The 20,058-nt window shown below is 35.6% G+C and overlaps 1 protein-coding gene across 1 annotated transcript in view; it reads right to left on the bottom strand.

Annotated features, from left to right (window-relative positions):
• LOC127547958 (zinc finger protein 287-like) overlaps window positions 1-16,054 on the bottom strand; it is a 33,743-nt gene extending 17,689 nt beyond the window's left edge. Inside the window, exon 1 of the mRNA XM_051975090.1 lies at window positions 14,536-16,054. The gene's annotated coding sequence lies outside the window, so the exon portion shown is untranslated. The remainder of the gene's footprint in view (window positions 1-14,535) is intronic.
• Window positions 16,055-20,058: the final 4,004 nt, after the last annotated feature.

Below are 20,058 nucleotides of genomic sequence, written 5' to 3'. Positions count from 1 at the left end.
AGATCTATGAGAGATAATCTAAGGATTATTGGACTCCCTGAAAATCATGATGAAAAAAAGAGCCTAGACACTATTTTTCAGGAAATCATCAAAGAGAACTGCCCAGATGTTATAGAATCAGAAGAATTTATCAAACACCTCCTGAAAGATACCCCAAAATTAAAACTCCAAGGATTTGTGACTAAATTCCAGAACTATCAGATTATCAGATCAAGGAAAAAATATTACAAGCAGCCAGGAAAAAAAAATAATTCAAATATTGAGGAATAAATTGAGAATACATGTATAATCTGATTTTACTGTTATAATATAAAAAAAGGAACTAGAGGTGGAAATAATATTGTACCAGAAAAAGGGAAAAGTAAGGTAAAAAAAGGGAAACTACATCTCAAAAGAAGCAAAGGAAACCTGTTATATCTGAGGAAAATAAGGGAGGGAGATGAACATTGTGTGAATCTTACTCTCATCAGATTTGACTCAAAGAGAAAATATTAGACATATGTCTTGGTTTACAGAGAAACTTCTCCCACCTCACTCAATAAAAGGGAATACAGAAATAATAGGGGAAGGGTTTAAGAAAGAGGGGAGGGACTCTAAGGGGAAGGGAAGGATTCTAAAGAGGGAGGGCTGCATGAGGCAAGTAGTGCCCATAAGTTTAATACTGTGGAGGGGGTTAAGGGGAAAGGAAAGAGAAAAGCATAATCTGGGGATAATAAAATGGCAGGAAATACAGAATTAGTAGTTTTAACCATAAATATAAATGGGGTGAACTCTCCCATAAAGTGGAGACTGATAGCAGACTGGATTAAAAGCTAGAATCCTACAATATGTTGTTTACATGAAACACATTTAAGGTAGGGTGAAACAGATTCTGGAGCAGAATCTATTATGCTTCAGGTGAAGTAAAAAAAAAAAAATAGGGGTAGCCATCCTGATCTCAGATCAAGCAAAAGCAAAAATTGAACTCATTAAAAGAGATAAGGAAGGGCACTATATCTTGCTAAAAAGTACCATAGATAATGAATCAATATAAATACTAAACATATACGCACCAAGTGCATATAGCATCTAAATTCCTAAAGGAGAAGTTAAGAGAGCTGCAAGAAGAAATAGACAGCAAAACTATAATAGTGAGAGATCTTAACCTTGCAACCTAAGAACTAGATAAATCAAACCACAAAATAAACAAGAAAGAAGTTAAAGAGGTAAATAGAATACTAGAAAAGTTAGATATGATAGATCTTTGGAGAAAACTGAATGGAGACAGAAAGAAGTACACTTTCTTCTCAGCAGTTTATGGAACTTATACAAAAATTGACCATATATTAGGACATAAAGACCTCAAATTCAAATGCAAAAAAGCAGAAATAGTAAATGCATTCTTTTCAGATCACGATACAATAAAAACTATATTCAATAAAAAGGCAGGGGAAAATAGACCAAAAAGTAATTGGAAACTAAATAATTTCATCTCAAAGAATGGTGGGTGAAACAACAAATCATAAACTCAATTAATAAGTTCACCTAAGAGAATGACAATAATGAGAGGACATACCAAAATTTGTGGGATGCAGCCAAAGTGGTAATAAGGGGAAATTTTACATCTCTAGAGGCTTAATTGAATAAAATAGAGAAAGAAAAGATCAATGAATTAGGCTTGCAACTAAAAAAGCTAGAAAAAGTGCCAATTAAAACCTCACAATCAAATACTAAACTTGAAATTCTAAAAATAAAAGGAGAGATTTAATAAAATTGAAAGTAAAAACAAATATCAGCTGCTCAGATTAAGGGAGGAGGAAGTAAATTGCTTAAACAGTCCCATTTTAGAAAAAAGAAATGGAACAAGCTATTAATCAACTCCCTAAGAAAAAATCCCCAGGACCAGATGAATTTACATGTGAATTCTACCTAACATTTAAAGAACAATTACCTCCAATGCTATATAAACTATTTGAAAAAATAGGGAATGAAGGTCAAGTGAATAAGTAAAGATGACAATACTACCTAAACTAATCTATTCATTTAGTGCTATACCAATCAAACTCTGAAGAACCTATTTTATTGACCTAGAAAAAATAACAACAAAATTCATCTGGAAGAACAAAAGGTCAAGAATTTCACTTGAATTTCATTAATGAAAAAAAAAAATCAAATGAAGGTGGCCTAGCTGTACCAAATCTAAAACTATACTATAAAGCAGCAATCATCAAAACCCTTTGGCATTGGCGAAGAAATAGACTAGTTGATCAATAGAATAGGTTAAGTTCACAGGACAAAATAGTCAATAACTATAGCAATCTAGTGTCTGACAAACCCAAAGACTCCAGCTTTTGGGATAAGAATTAACTATTTGACAAAAACTGCTGTGAAAATTGGAAACTAGTATGGTAGAAACTAGGCATTGATCCCACAACACTGTACACCAAGATAGGGTCAATGGGTTCATGATCTAGACACAAAGAATGAGATTATAAATAAATTAGAAGAACATAGGATAGTTTACCTCTCAGACATGTGGAACAAGAAGGAGTTTGTGACCAACGAAGAACTAGAGATCATTACTAATCACAAAATAGAAAATTTTGATTATATTAAGTTAAAAAGGTTTTGTACAAACAAAACTAATGCAAGACAAGACTAGAAGGGAAGCAATAAATTGGGAATACATTTTTACAGTCAAAGGTTCTGATAAAGGCCTCATTTCCAAAATATATAGAGAATTGACTCAAATTTATAAGAAATCAAGCCATTCTTCAATTGAGAAAAGGTCAAAGGATATAAACAAACAGTTTTCAGATGAAGAAATTGAAACTATTTCTAGTCATAGGAAAAGGTGCTCCAAATCACTATTGATCAGAGAAATGCAAATTAAGACAACTCTGAGATACCACTACACATCTCTCAGATTGGCTAAAATGACAGGAAAAGATAATGACAAACATTGGAGAGGATGTGGGAAAACTGGGACACTGATACGTAGTTAGTGGAATTGTGAATGGATCCAACCATTCTAGAGAGCAATTTGGAACTATGCTCAAAAAGTTATAAAACTGTGCATGTCCTTTGATCCAGCAGTGTTACTACTAGGCTAATATCACAAAGAGATCTTAAAGAAGGGAAGGGGTTTGTGGCAGCCCTTTTTGTAGTGGTTAGAAACTGGAAATTGAATGTATGCCCATCAATTGGAGAATGGCTAAATAAATTGTAGTATATGAATGTTATGGAATATTATTGTTCTATAAGAAATGACCAGCAGGATGATTTCAGAAAAGCCTGGAGAGACTTACATGAACTTATACTAAGTGAAATGAGCAGAACCAGATCTTTATACATCTCAACAATAATACTATATGATGATCAATTTTGATGGATGTGTCTCTCTTCAACAATGAGATGATTTAAACCAGTTCTAACTGTTCAGTAATGAAGAAAACCAGCTACACCCAGAAAGAGAACTATGGGAAATGAGTGTGGACCACAACATAGCATTTCCACTCTTTCTGTTATTGTTTGCTTGCATTTTTGTTTTCCCTCTCAGGTTATTTTTTACTTTCTTTCTAGATCTGATTTCTTTTGTGCAGCAAGATAACTGTATAAAATGTATACATATATTGTATTTAACATATATTTTAACATATTTAACATGTATTGGACTACCTGCCATCTAGGGAAGATGGTGGGGAGGAGGGGAAAAGTGGGAACAGAAGGTTTTGCAAGGGTCAAATGTTGAAAAATTACCCATGCATATGTTTTGTAAATAAAAAGCTATAATAATAAAAAAAAAATAAAAATAAAATAAAATATTCCAATTGCTCTTACTCCTGGTAAAACCCAGTTATATCTCTGAATATCACTCCTAATATATATATATATATATATAATATGATTATATTAGTGATATATATATATATAGATATGTATCTATATATATATATATCTTAGGGATTGTATCTACTAACTAGCAGTAGAAAAAAGAAAGGAAAAGAAAGATTCCATAAATAGTTCAAGCGTAGAAAACAAAGATCTACATGATTGGATGGGTGGGGAGGGGGTGGAGAGACAGACAAATAGGGACAGAGACAGGGAAAGGAAGAGGGAGTGGGAAAGAGGAATAGAAAGAGAGAGAAGAACAAAAAGACAGAGATAGACAAAGACAGAGAGACACAGAGGTGTTCCTGAGGTTTCCATAGTCAACTGGTATAAAGAGAAATCAGAAGAGCTGGTTTCTTGTGTATGGGTATGTGGGTATGGGTAGTTGATTTTTGCTTTAGATATATTATACTGTATTGAAATCAGTCTCTCTCTGACTTCCATCCACTGGTCTTAGTTCTAACTTCTGGGATTTAATGGAATGGATCGACTCTATCTTCTACATGACAATCCTTTAAATATCAGAGCACAGAAACCAATGTGTCCCCCATGAAGTTTCCCTTTATTTTTAGCCCCTCATATTCTTCACAAAATAGGAAATAGACAATATCATCATGCTGACCATAAGACTGAAATTTTTGCTACTAAATATCTACTGAAAGGAATTTAAATCTCTTCTTTCTTAGGATACAATTATAATCAAATTGATAACATTGAAGACTATTGCATATAAGCTACATATACATATAAGCTACAGCAAATGGACCCTGGGGATAAAAAGATGCAAAGAACAAGGACAGAGACCCTGTTGAGAAGTAGCTTACAAATCGAAACAATAACAATAACAACAACAAGCTGAAATACAAAGGAATACAAAAGTTCCACACAAAGAGCCATAGATGAGGAGGGAGCTGTCATTTTCAGAAGAACTCAGATAAGCCTTCACAAGAAGAAAGCACCTTAGATGATAGATAATGAAAAGGAATGCTTTCAACACAGTGAGATAAGATAGTAGGGGAATGAAGGGGGAGAATATTATAAATACAGAGAGTGGGATAAGCAAAAGCAGAGACAGAAAAAAAAAAAAGCTATGAATAGACTAAAGCAAAGCACTTATTAGTTTAATTGAGCTGAGTACAGAGTATATAAAGGTAGGAAAGGTACTGGAAAACTGTATTATTGAAGAATATGAATGTGAGGATTCAAAATTGATATTTTATTGGTAGAAGTGTTAAAAGTTTTTGACCAAGAGGATGGCTAGATCAGATCTGAGCATTAGGAAAGTCATTTTGACAGCACTGTGAGAGATGTTTTAGTGAAGGGAAATAAAGAAGGAAGAAAGATCAGATAAGAATTCAAGAGTGAGATAAGCATCACCTTAGCTAGGGTAGTGTCTGTTACAGTTTAAAAAAAAGGAGAGGGAAACAAGTGATATTACATAAAAAGGACCAATAATTTTTAACAACTGATTAAATATGGGGAATAAGGGAGAGTAAAGAGTCAAGGATTTCCCTGAGATTTCTTAAAGTCTGGTAAAGAGCATGATACCATTACTAAAATAGTAGTGAGAAGATGTGGATTTTGGGTATAAGATGATCAGCTTTGTTTGAGAATGTTAAGTTTGAACTGCCAGGATGGAACAAGTGGCAATAATTAGCAGGCAGCTGGTCTGAGAAGGAATCCATGAGTTTTATTAGATTGCCAGAGGTGACCAGGCCATTAAAAAAGGCTAAGTACTCCTGATCTAGAAGTAGAAAGTTGTTCACAAATACAAAAAAGAGACAGCTGGACTCACTGAAAAGGAGGTTATTAGTGACCTTAAAAAGAACAGTTTCAATAAAGTGAACATAATAACAATTGAGGAGTAAAAGGAAATAAGCAGAGAGATCAATTATAGATTACTCTTTCTAGAAATTTGGTAGTGAAAAATAGGTACAAGAAATTAAAAAAAAATTTTAAGAACAAGAGAGAACCAAAAATGTTTATAGGAAGGAAAGATTTCAGTAGAGGAAAGGAGAGAAATGGGAGGATAATTAATATACATGAAAAGAGTATGATGCAACAGTCAGGAAGAGATAGGAGAAGATGGGATCAAGGGTTGCATGGAGAAGCTAACTTTGAGAAAGATGAGAAGAAAAAAAAACAAAGGGAAAGAACAAAACATGGATATAAATAACAAGAGGCATGGAATGGAATTGATATTACTTGAGATGTATTTGGTCTTTTCAATATGCTAAGAATAAAGAGAAACATGACAGAATTATAGCACAAATTTGAAGAGAGTATATGGAGCAACTAAGATGGGAAATGCAACAGTAAGTCATAAAAAGCAAAATAATTGTACTGCAGTGAAAGATCAGTTAGGAGTTAAATAATATTAATTTATTATATATATGTGTATGTATATATACATATATATATATTTATATACACATACACATTATAATATTAATGGACTCAGCAGTTTTATAGGTTTTCTTTTTTTTTTTTTAAATTAGAATTTTATAGGTTTTCAAGCAGTGTTTAGCAATTTTATAATAAAAGTACAAAAGGCTGATGGTGAGAATTACCCAGGGTTGGGGTTCTGAAGGACAGAAATAAGGGATGTTCAAGGCAATAAAGGACTACAGAACTGAAAAGTTCATAATTGAATTAAAGATGAGTAAGAGTAAAATGAAGCCATGACAAATGGCAAACTGGTAGAGGAGACATGGATAGAAGAATTGGCTCTCAAAATAAATGTAAAGAAGAGATTTGGGAAGAGTGAGGTCTAGTGGCATAAGTAGAAAGACAGAAGAAAGAGGAGTTTAAGATCTAAGAGAAGGAGAAGTTTTTAATGATAGTGAATTATGATCAAGCCCTGATTCTCCAGAAGAAGTTGCTAGGAAGAATGACAAAAGACTGAAACTCTCTCTTTTCATAAGTCTGGAGATCAGGAATGATTTTGTAGAAATTTTTGCTACTTAAAGAAAAAAGGTGTGTATGGGGGGAAGGGGGAATCATATTATATTTTTGGGCAAAGATGGCAATATCAAAGGTATCTAATAATCCAGCTTCCCTGAGGAATATTGGAGCAAGGAGCAAAAAGAGGATCTAATAAGCACAAGTTCCAAAAAAACCCAAAAGACATAGAAATAAGCTCCCTCTTTCACTACAACTCTGTACAAGAATAAAAACAAAAGAGGTGATCTCATGAAGATAGGGTAATTCTAAGTATTCTTTTTTTTAAATTCAACCAAACAGAATCTTAAATCAATGGAGGTCAAAGTCAACTCCCAACAGATGACTGACCAAGGGCAGAGATAGGGCAGAGAAAGGGCAGAGATGCTAGCAAGATAGTTCATGCACTGGGTCTTCTAGAACAAAGCCAATTTTTGGTAGGCAAATGTAGGAGGAGATAGAAAAGGGATAAGGACAGTGTATCTCCAGGGATGAAGGCAAAAAGTCAGGGATTGAGTAAGAGAGTTCAAGCTATATCAGATAAGGATTGGAGAAAAAAGCAGGGAAGGGGAGGAATCATCCTATCTGGAACTATGGCAATGACAGGAGCAGTCACAGTGTAGCAGTATAGGGCCAGTGCCTTATCATCCAATCCAAGAATACAGATGGGGGCAGAGCATGTGACTGGATACATGAATAAGTAAGAAAATTCCCAATACATACAAGAAATACTATGGGTTAAGAGAAAGTTAAGAGGTAAATATAGGTTTGTTTACACATTATAGTAATGATATATTGTTCTATTAAATCATCTTATTTTCCTTTGCATCTATTCATAAAATCTTGTAAAGTTTCTTTGAACTAGGTAAAGTATCAAGCACTTAGCATTTGCCATGTAATGTGTGTGTTAAATTTTGGTATTACAAATAAATGCTAGATATTCCTCCTTCAAAAAAGCTTATATTCTAATGCAAGTGTTAGTCAATTTTTTTTCTAAAAAGAGCCAGATAATTAATATTTTAGGCTTTGAGGGCCAAAAGGCAAAATCAAGGATGTTACACAAGGTACTAAATATAGTATTCATATATATATATATATATATATAGAGAGAGAGAGAGAGAGAGAGAGAAAACAGATTTCTATAATTTTAATGATGAAATTCAAAATATAAAATAAATTTTTTTTTGTACTTTATATAAGATTTGGTAGTGAGAAGAATGGAATTTTTTTTGGAGGAAACAATAGTTCATTTTATTAGGGTTCAAAGTTAGGATTTCCTATAATTGAATTCAATTGAAAACTCTGAATTTCTTCATGTTGATATGTATGAGATCTTACAGTTCATCGTTATAAATGTTTTTTAAATACTGTGAAATATTGATACAATTTTGATATAATAAACATACAATTTTGGTTGATAATATGTATTGCTTAGAAGGCATTTATATGCTTAGACTAGATTTTTCTCTTGATATTTTTTTTTTTCAGATTAATCATTTCCAATTGAAAAAGGTGGAAGGTCATCAAATGTACAAATTAACAGATTTTGAAATAAAGAATTCTTTTACATTTGCATCAAGGTCCAAAAAGCACTGTTGGAACTATAATTTGAGCTTGGAAATCATATCTGCTAATGGAGATCTTGCTTCTTGTTTTAACTTTTGACAGCACGGGAGGTATGAAGAGTAGCTCGACATGATTTAAACAACATTAGTTGTTATTGAATTGACTTCTGTTGTTCATTTGTTTCAGTTGTGTCTGACTGACTCCACAACTATTAAGTGTCTGAGACTGTATTTAAACTCAAGTCTTCCTGAATTCAAGCTTAATGCTCTATCCATTATGCCAATTAGCTGTCTGAAATGGCTTTATTACAGTGTAAGTTTCCCACAAAACCCCTGTTTTGTCTTGTAATTTTAGGCTGAATTCATTAAGAAACATTATCAAGTATGCAGTAAATGCTAATTTCCATAATAGTGGTTGGGGGTTGTTATTTTTGTTTAGGAAAAAAATGTCAATTTTTGGCTCTGAGGGCAAAAAATCATAATAAATCCCTCAGCACCTCCCTCCTTTTCCCCCCATATATAAGCATTCATTGGTAATAAATAGAATGCCACAGTAGGGCAATAGGTTAAGCACTCAAAAGTTGTTGAATTATGACTATCATTGCAATATGCTGAGCAGAACCACCAATTGATGAGAGCATCACATATGATCTCTGCTGCAATTATTTAACTTTGCCATTGTAGCACAAAAACAGCCATAGATAACAAATAAATGAATGTGTATGGCTATATTACAATACAACTTAAGCCAGTCTTAGCTTGTGGACTGTACAAAAACAGGTAGTGGGCTGGTTTTGACCTATGGTCCATAATGTGTCTACTTGTTTTCTAATGCTTAACATTAAGCACCTATTTGTTTTCCAACACATTAAGTAGAACTAGAAACAAGGTGTCATAGGGAGAAAATGTGAAGAAGCAAATTCATTACATTTGTAATTTCTTACAGTGCAATAATAATCTATTTCTGCAATATATTCAGCCATTTAGCCAATTAATGGATAATCAATTCATTTCCATTATTTTTTCTTTGACATTAACATTGCTGCTGTGAATATTTGGGCATTTTATAAATAGCTTCCTTGGTGTATTTAGCTGGAAATGAGGTCATTGGAATAAAAGGAAATGAATAGCTTGATAAAATTTCTTGCCCAATTCCAAGGCATTTTCCATAACAGATGAATAAATTCACAATTCTTAGAAAAACTATCTGTAGTCCTTTCAATGTTGCTTTAATTGCCAAGATTATTTTCCCTCACTTTTATTTTCCTTTTAATCTTATATTAATTTTAATCTTTTTTTTTTCTGCCAAGTGAAATAGACTGAGTTCCTATATCCATTTCTATCCAAAGCCTTTCCATCATGATAGAATGTGATAAAGCTTGTGTTCTACTGACAGAGTGTTTGAGAATCCAAAAATATTACTTCCATACTACAATGAAACATCAGAGTAGAATAAATCCAACCATTAATGAATAACATTTTTATCTGGCCATTGTACCAGTTCCAAATCCACTTATTGGTGCTACCATCCAGGCCTTATTTCTTCACCTTTCCCCAAAGAATATATGAAACAAATTATTTTCTGAATTCTAGATATAGTTCATATACTTTCTTCCACCATTATCTAGTTATCTTGTAGAAAAAAAAGAAATAACTCTTATTCTGAATATGACTCTTTCTTGAAGAAGCTATATTGTCACCACATCTTCCAGGTACAAAACGTGTTCCTCCTGGCTCCACAATCAGGGATACTAACATGGAAATGCGGGTAGAAGCTCAACCAGGAATAGCCAAACAGGTTTGATGTCAAAGTTCAAGAGTTACTGTTATAAATGTTACAAAAATTTTAAGATAGAAGGTTGTAGACATAGATGATTTCAGAAAAGAAAAGGGCCATAATCAGAAGGAAGGAAGTCAGGAATAGATAATCGTGTCTACAGCAAAGACAATGAAATGCTAGAAAGACTAAGCCTGAAGAATTTCAGATGGCCACATCTCCAATTGAGGAAAATTTAAATCCTTTGTTTTCTTACTGGCAACTTTGATGGGTAAAATTTGTAGCTAATTCCCATAGCAAGCTATTCATTTGCCATGTAATTGTCATTTGGAGTATATGGGCTAGTCAGGAGGACTAGCTTCTCTGATATGAAGGCTTGCCATTCCCTTTTCAGGACTATATAGCCACCTTTGATCTTTACCAGATTCACCCAGTTCTCACTTGTAGCTACATATAACTATAGAATGCACAGTTGTCATACTTCAGTAAACAGTGTTGATGGATAGGCTAACCTAGGTATAAGGTAACTGACAGACCTCAAAACTATTGGTGAATTAGGGGGATATCTACTCTAAGCATAAGAAGACTTTCCCTGGTGGAATGTGAACAATTAGTTCCAATGATCATAAAGGTAGCTTGAAGTAAGCACTGTGGAGTGCTCAGAGCTTGGTCAAGCATTAAAGACACCAAGGTCATCTACTGCATCCCAGAACATTGCTAGTAGTCTGGAGTTTTGTCTTGCCACTAGATGACTCAGGATGAGAAAATAAGTCTGAGGACTTTGTGTGACTCTGATTCACTTAAACCCAATTCACAAACAAGTCAAGAAGTCAACTATGATGTCACTGGTCCTCTTTGAGAAAGAAGGATGAGCAACAGGTCAAAGAACCTTTAAGGGACCTGTGAGGGAGCTTTACTTTATTTATGAAAAAATTAAATTAAATTATCTGTAGTATATTGGAGGGCAGCTAAGTGACACTGTGGATAGAGGGCTGGGCCTTGAGTAAACAACACTCAATCTTCATGATTTCAAATATGATCTCAGATGCTTACTATCTGTGTGATCTCACACAGTCATTTAACCCTGTTCACTTCAGTTCCTCATGTGTAAAATTATCTAAAGAAGGAAACTGCAAATCACTTCGTTATCTTTGCCAAGAAAATCCCAAGTGAAGTCATGAAGAGCTAGAATGACTGAATAACTATAATATATTTAGAAGCTTAAAAAAAAAATCAGATTGTGATATGACATGTTTAGTTGTATTCCACTATTAAATAGTACAATCTTATTATTCAGAGTTGCTCTGTCTCTGTGAGGCTCAAAAAAAAAAAATTCAAACATTATTCAGAGTCCATTTAATAACATATAGCTATTCATTTTTTCTCTTTTCTTTCAAAACTCCAGGTAATTCTTAATACTTGGCTAGCTTCTTCATTCCATGCTTAAATCTGTTGATTCTATCTACATATTTTTGTCTTGCCTATTTGTCCCCACCTTTCCAACCCTAGTGTTATCACCCTCACACAGACTTTTTCATTACAACTTGCCTGGACAATTGCAAGTTCCCTAAGTGACCTTTCTGCTTCTACTCTTAGGTCCCTTCTGCTCCCTACTAATTATCATGGCACAAAATCTGATGTGACTTTGCCTTTATGACCTTATCTACTTCTATCCCTGCTTACATTAAACTCCAGAAAAACTGGACTACTGCCAACCCCTATATACACCCTGCATTCTTACCTTTGGATCTTTACTCAAATTTCTTCCTATCCCTGTAATGCTCACTGAATTCTTACATAACCTTCAAAGCTCAACTAAGCTGCCACTTGGCTCAGGAAGCCTTCTCCAATCCCTCCAGTTGAAAATCCATTTTATACACCTCATTTAAACTTTAAAAACAAACATGTATCACATTTAGTGACATATATCCCATCCTATTCCTAGACTATAAACTCAATGAAAGCATGGCTCTGTTGAATATAAACATTTTATCTGTCCCACTGCTGTGTGTAAAGGTCCTTAATAAATATTTGTTCAACTAGAACCAGAACAAAATTCTGTTAGCTCAGAAAGGACAACTTCTGCTCATAAGTCATAGAATTTAAGACTATTGCTGCTATAAGAGATTTTATGACCTAATCTTAAAAAATTGAATCCATCCTCCTCATTTTATAGATAAGGAAACTGAGATCCAGAGATATTAAGTCACTTGCTGAAGATAATTCAATTAGTAAAGCTGTGATGTCTAGGAATCTATGTATTTGGATCTTAGGAGATATTCAGTTCAATTAGCTCTCATTTTTGTGATGAGAAGTGATATCACTAAAATTCAAATCCCAGCCCTCTTTATTTACTTCTGAGAATTTTGAGCCATACTTTGCTTCTCTAAATAAGAGAGAATAATACACCCCCCCAACAAAACAAAACAAACAAACAAAACACCTAGATTTTTATAGTGCCTACAATGAGTTAGTACCATGCTAAAGATTGTAGCATAGTGTTATTTTCTCCACTTATACCTGAGGAAATCAAGCCAAACCGAGGTTAAGTGACTTATCCAACAAGAACATACAGTTGAAAAGTGTATGAGGCTATGTTTGAATTCAGGTGAAGTTTTGGCCCTCACTAGAATATAATTATGTGTTGGGATAATAAAAGTAAGTGTACTGATTCATGCTGTTTACTATATATAAAACAAAGGCCTATTTCTTATGATTTTTAATCAATAGTACAGTCTATATGCAGTGGAATACATATATATATATATATATATATACACACACACACATATATATAAACAGATTATTCTGCTTGTGGAAAACTAAATGACAGTGACACTAAGTAAATTGATTTTATTTAACATGCCAATTTTTTAAACACCATACTTCATGTTGAAAAATCAAAGATATAATTACTATAATAAAGATAAGGCATGCTTACTTTGAACATCCCTCATATGTAAGTTATTTGAACATTTTAAAGAGTTTACATCTTTTGTAATAATTTACTTTTAATACAAAATCTTGTCACTGTAGGGGAACCAATAGAGTTATTGCCTCAGGAGACAGAACATTTTCTATGACTGGATGTCTTTAAAGCAAACATTAGTAATGTTACAAAGGGATTCAAATATTGGTTGTATTAGAATTGAGGTTTCTTCTGTCTATGATATTTTGTGATTTGCATGTGTTTGAAAATATTTTTATCCAGATTTTACTGATATCACATAGGCTAATTTTTTGTATTATCTAAAAAAGCTAATGGTTCCAGTGAACACAGATAATTTACTCTTAAAAAGATACTCTATTCACTATTGTACATGTATATATTGTTTCCTTTAATATAGTGTGAACTTTTTGAGGTTTTTTTTTGGTTTGTTTTTTTTTTTTTGTAGTTTGTATTTTCAGTGCCTAGAATGGCAATGGCATATAGTAGGTACTTAATGTTTATTGAATGAATATTTTCTGCAAATGATATGTTCATGCCTGCTTCTGATATTCTATTTAAATAATTAATTTATTTCATTTTTGCTGAGGCAATTGGGGTTAAGTGACTTGCCCAGGGTCACACAGCTAGGAAGTATAAAGTGTTTGAGGCCACATTTGAACTCAGATCCTTCTGACTTCAGGGCTATCCCCTGCACCATCTAGTTACTCTTGCTTCTGATATTTTAGATAAATTTTCTCAACATGAAACATCATTCTATTCCCCTACTTGCCTTAGAAGTAAACTATTGCTATCCCAATTTTAACTGTTTTATCAATTTTTTTTTTTTTTTTTTTTTACATCACAGACATTTCTGGATACAGGTTTTCTGCTATTGCAACATTAAACTCTCCCTTGTAACAAAGAAAATATTTGTAAAACAACAATTGATACAGTGATTGAGTGATATATTGATATAATATATGCAACATTCTTTCTTAGGCAATCATTTTTTTAAAACATAAAACCCACTTAGGTCTGCAACTAATTTTTTAGAGTTTCATGAACTCTTTAAATTTTTAATACTATTCTCACATTCTATTATTTTCTTGTTTTGTTAAAATATTCTCTGGAGTCCTTTTCTTATCTTTACAATGAGGCGAAGGTCCTTCCAGGATAGGATTGGAACTTTTTTTTTTCTTAATTTCCCTAATAGCCCCTATAACAGCACTGAGAAAAGAGCAGACATAGATGACCTACTGTCTAAATGATTATTCTAGGGAAAAGAAAAAGAAATGAAGTCACATTCCTTATGAAAATCATCTATATGAATGTGTCCGTTCTTCTAGAGCAGAGCAGTAGTGACAAAAAGCATTGCATGAAATCAGAAAGAAAGAGGTCTACACTAAGAATCATGTGATATGATTTCATTAGATAGAGAGGAGACCCCAACTTACTTGGCATCTGGCTGTCAAAGGCCTATTGGCCATTCTTTCCTCTGTTCTTTGATTTGGGGGAAAAGCTGAGTCCTGAGAATATGAAGCTGAGAAAAAGACAAAAAAAAGCAGAGCAGCAGCCAATGGAGGGTGGGTATAGATGAGAGAAATCCCTTCTTGTAGTTGTTTTTGTACAGGGCCTTTTGAACTTTTCCCCACTTGTGACTCTTTATGCCTGAGAAATTTTTATATGACCCCGAGTATATAGATGCAAATCAAATATTTACTGATAATAAATTATAATTCTGCCACTCCCACATTATTACTGGACTCCTTTTGGGGTTGTGAAGCTGAGTTTTGTGTAGCAACTGCACCAAAAAAAAAAAAAAAAAAAAAAAAAAAAGATTTGCTGCACATAACAACTTAAAAGCCAGAAAGCTAGTGCTTATGATACAATAGTGAGCACTAGGGAGAATGGGATTCTGTGGTCCTAAAAATCTAAAGAGAGTTCCTGGTTTGCTCTCAGATACATAAATGACCAAAGGTGCCTGTGAACAAAGTTTTTCAATAATATAAGGCAAAGAAGCACCTGTGAGTGGTCAAAGAAAACTCTAAACTCCTTTTGAAGGTATCTGGTATAGTTTGAAGGAGCACATTATCAGAAGATCTAGGAATAATTCCTGGGCTTGTCAGGATAGGACTTTCTCTTAAGTCTTATCTCTGAGGATTCTCAAAAGTTATTCCATTACCAAAATCTGTTTTTTCCTGACTAATCTGCATCTTTCCTGATAAAAGAGAATTTGAGTTTTCGAGGTCTCAGGTCAGAGACCAGGCCAGGTATGTTTCTTAGGCAAGACACTTACTTCATAAGACCTCTCTCTATCTCAGTCTTCCTAGCAAAGATCCCTCAATCTGACTGATACAACAAGTCCCTTCCTTTCTCTAGGAAGGATTCATTTGCTTCACCTGTAAAATAAAGTGGTTACACGAGATAATCCGTGTCATTCTACGACTTTTTAGGTAAACAGGTGGGCATGAAACTCTTTATCAAATACATACTTCTCACTTTACCACCACCTACTATGTATTCAGAATCAGGAACTAGATAACCCTTCTTTTCCCCATAGCGCTCCACTCACACAGAGCTTGTTGTTGAAATAGTGCTGACATTATTGGAGTGTGGTTGGTTGGTCATCCACAGGTCAAAAACAATCAAAGAGAAGGGTCATGCAATGGGAATCAATAGATGACCATATCTAGAAGGTTAGATCCACACTAGGGTTATGAACACTGTGATCTAACTAGGTCACGTTCCTCCCCCAGATAAACATGCACCTAGGGTCAAACAATCTGCTGGTCACCCAACACAGTAACATATAAATAATGATACTCATACATGGCCTCATATGTTAGACCTACTCATACCCACGTGTGTGCACGGGCAACCAAAGAGACAATTACATACACATGACCACAAATAACCACAAAGGCAACAACACACACATAATCACAAAGAAACACATATGGTCACATGTACAAGTGCTTACATACACAAAAGGTAATGGCCACACAGATGACACACAAGTTACCAAAAACACACAGCAAGCAAACATATAGTCATTCCTTCACAAGCACAGTCAGGCATTTAGAACACTACACTTGTATACACCTGGAGAATCACACAAAGTGAACACACAAACATCTAGGATCATGTATAGGTGACCTTACACAAGCATGTATATGCTTGCAGAACCACACAGAAATAATTATACAAAGTCACTCACAGACTTGTGGTTACCTGAATACATGATTTGGCATCTATGGCTTCCTATGTGTACGCCTACAGTCATTCACACAGCCACACACATGGGCCACGAACAGGCAACGATACAAAGATGATCACATATAAGTGATGAATATAAACAGTCATAACAGGGGCACTCGTCCGGGACAATACAGAGGATCACACAGCAGAGTCATGCATGCAGGCAACTACATATACACACAGTCACTACACACACACAAAATGATTTCACTTATGCATGTAAGGTCACATATATAAACACATAAAAGGCCCTGAATACAGGACACCCTTCCCTCTCTCTCTCTGTCTCCAGCATTGACCCCTAGAGCTCACCCTGTCCTGTCTAAACACACACGAGGAAAGCAGTCATACAACAGGGTGACACACAGCGGAAGACGGATCGGACTGTCACACTGTCCCAGGGCGAATTGCACCATAGGGTCACACAAGGAAGAAGGCACGGAGATGGTCACTCACAGCGGGTAACGCACACTGAAGCAGCATGGGACAGCGGTTGGGGTTTCGAGCTGAGTTCTGACGTTTACCACCCGGGAAAAGCCCCACAAGCCTCTTCCCTGCTCCTCAGTTTCCTCCTGTTTAGAGACAGACTTGGACGAGAAGACCTCTAGGAGCCCATCCGGGGGTCTCTGAACCATGCAAAGGCGCCCGGTTGGATGGGCCGTCCGGTCCTCAGATCGGGCGCAGCCTGAGCGGCTCAAGTCGGAGCGCGCGTGGATGGAAAGTCCGGGGAGTCCCAGGGGCATGTGCTGCCGCAGCCTCGCAAAACGTTCTCCCAGCTGCCAGCCAGTCCCTCCCCGCGCGCTGGAGCACAGACAGAAACTGGGGGGAAAGGGAGGTTGAGCAGGACTCACCTTGAACTCAGAGCTGACCTGACGGACAATGCACCAAACCCGCAGGAAACGAAACTGCGCAGAAGCTTGACTAGCGCCGAGCCGCTCAACAACTACCATTCCCAGAATGCCCCTGGACGCGCCTCTCCCGCCTCCCGGCATCCTACGCGCCTGGAGATTCGCATTTTTCTGCGCTTACTTCAGAGCTGGGGCTTCGGCTGCGGGCGACGTGGTGCTCCTCTGCCGTGTGGCCTTCTGACTCTGGATCCGCTTTTTAATTTTGGGGGGAGTGGGGTGTGGACTGGAGGAAGGGATGGCTGTGTTGATGTCCCGGGGTAGAGAGGACAAAGAACGTGTCACAGACGTCTTGGTCTCTCTTGCAACTGGAGAGAGTGGGAAAAGGAAGGGGGAGGGAGAGAGAGAAGAAGAGGAGGAGGAAGGAGAGAGGGAAGAGGGAAGAGGAGAAAAGTGAGAGGAGAGAAGAGAGAAACAAGCTATGAGCATCTTCGTCTGTTGGGTACCATAAAGTGTTTTTTGTTTGTTTGTTTGTTCGTTTGTTGTTTGTTGTTTGTTACTTCCTGGCCCCATCAGCTTGTGGAAGAAGTATGTGTAGAGACTGGATGTAGGGATGGTAGTGTTGGTCTGTGAGAAGAGGGCTCTTTGGGAAAGCTGAATGATGCATTATTCACCGTGATGCACTTTCCCTCAAAGTTTGTACAAGTAGGATCTGAGGTGAACTATTTCTCTAGGTCATTAAATTTGCTTTCTATATTATTAAATCCACTTGTCAAAAGAAAGACTGGGAATAACACTATTAAGGCAGCAAATTTAGGAATAAAATATATACATATTTGCATAGTTGTCTTTCCCATTAGATAGTAATCTCCTTAACTACAGAAGAGTGTTCTTTGCTCTTCTTTGTATCCTCAAGATTAGTCGGCTGACACATAGAAGACTTCTTAATAAATGCTTATTGACTGATATTTCTGATTCATACTGAAATTGCAGTCCACTAAAACTCCTGGCTTTTTTTCCACACATAAAGCCAAAGTATCCATGTAGATAGTTGGCAGAGATGGGCATCATCTCTCTGCAATAAGGTAGCCATTAGGACTCCCCACTGAAATTTTGGATGACTCAGGCACTCCATTTTGCCTTAAATTGGAATTGTTTCACTTTTGCAAGTAGCTTGTGGAGATAGTGGAAGATGGTTTAGATAAATTCTGCATGCTGGACAGGATTTTGGGAATGTAGGAGGATAGCATCAAGATAAATTACAAGTGCAAAATAAAGGAGATATGGCTAAGGAGCTTTATGTGTGAAAAAAGAGCCAGGAGTTTTAGTGGACTGCAATTTCAGTATGAATCAGAAATATCAGTCAATAAGCATTTATTAAGAAGTCTTCTATGTGTCAGCCGACTAATCTTGAGGATACAAAGAAGAGCAAAGAACACTCCCTGTAGTTAAGGAGATTACTATCTAATGGGAAAGACAACTATGCAAATACCTATATTCAGGATAAATAGGGGGGAAATCAACTAAGGGAAGATGCTACTATTAAGAAGAATCTGGAGAGAGGAGATCTTAACTGGGGCTTGAAATAGGTTAGGGAAACTAGTCAGTAGAAATGAAGAACATTCCAGGCAGAGGGAACAGTCAGAGAAAAAGGTTCAGAGTCAGAAGATGGAATGTCTTGTTCAAATAATTGGAAGGAGTTTTTTTGGGAACAACAAAATGTGATCTGAAGCTATGTTAACAAGACCGAGTAATTCAACAGACCCACTTGTTCTCTGCTCTGGTGAGACCAGATCTGTAATTTCATATTTCTGGGAACTACATTTTAGTAGAGATATTGATCAACTAGAGAATGTCTGTAGGAAGGAAAGTCCACATGAAGAATAAATGAAGAAACTTTTAAGAAACTGGGAGCATTTCTACTGGAAAAGACAAGACAATTTGGATATGAGAGCTGTCTTTATGCATCTGAAGCACTGTCACAGGGAAGAGGAATTAAACTTGTTTTCCTTTATTTTGTCATGCCATTCTTCTATTCAAGAAACTCCATTGCCTCCTTGTTATTTATAGGATAAAATGGAAACCTCCTAGTATGGCATTTAAAACTCTGTACAGTTTTGCTCCAGCCTCCTCTTCTAGACCTATCTTTTAGCCAAATCAATTACAAAATTGTGAATATAGGCCAAACCACTCATTTTACAGAAGAGGAAATTTGAGACCCAGGGAAATTAGGTGCTTTGCCTAAGATCATACACGTAGGTAGTGACAGAGGTGAGATTTGAACCCAGGCTCTTTCTACTTTTCCCTGTACCATACTGCTTTATGGACTGTTCAGTTATGTTTGACTTGTGGAGTGATTTACTATTTCTTTCTGCATTTTTTTTAAGAAATGAGGAAATTGAAGCAAACAGGTATAAGTGACTTTCCCAGGGTCACACAGCTTATTATCGGAGGTCAAATTTGAACTCAGAACTTTATTCCAGAACTGGCTCACCTCATCACTTAGCTGCCTTTACTTAGAATTGTTTGCTTTTCCTTCTCAAATTTGGCATTCCATCTCTTGTTTTCTCTTCCTAGAATGTAGGAATCATTACCTTGACCTCTTAGAATCCTTAGGTTCCTTCAAGATTCATCTAAGGTTACTACCTGCTGAAAGAAGTCTTTCTTGAACTAGCTAATTAATGTGTTCTCCCTTCTTAAATTCCATTATATAGCTTTATCTTTGTTACTTTTGCATCCCCATTCATCAAGTAGAATTTAATCCTCTTAAGCTCAAGTACTGTTTTTTGTTTTTTTGTTTTGATATTTCCAATACCTAACATAGAAATACATCTTGAACCTAATTGTTTGTACTAGGAACAAAAGGTGGAAGTT

The sequence above is a fragment of the Antechinus flavipes genome, chromosome 2 (assembly GCF_016432865.1).
Source record: "Antechinus flavipes isolate AdamAnt ecotype Samford, QLD, Australia chromosome 2, AdamAnt_v2, whole genome shotgun sequence".
Lineage (NCBI taxonomy): Eukaryota > Metazoa > Chordata > Mammalia > Dasyuromorphia > Dasyuridae > Antechinus > Antechinus flavipes.
Note: the sequence above shows the minus strand (reverse complement) of the source record. Positions and strands in the feature narration are given on the sequence as shown.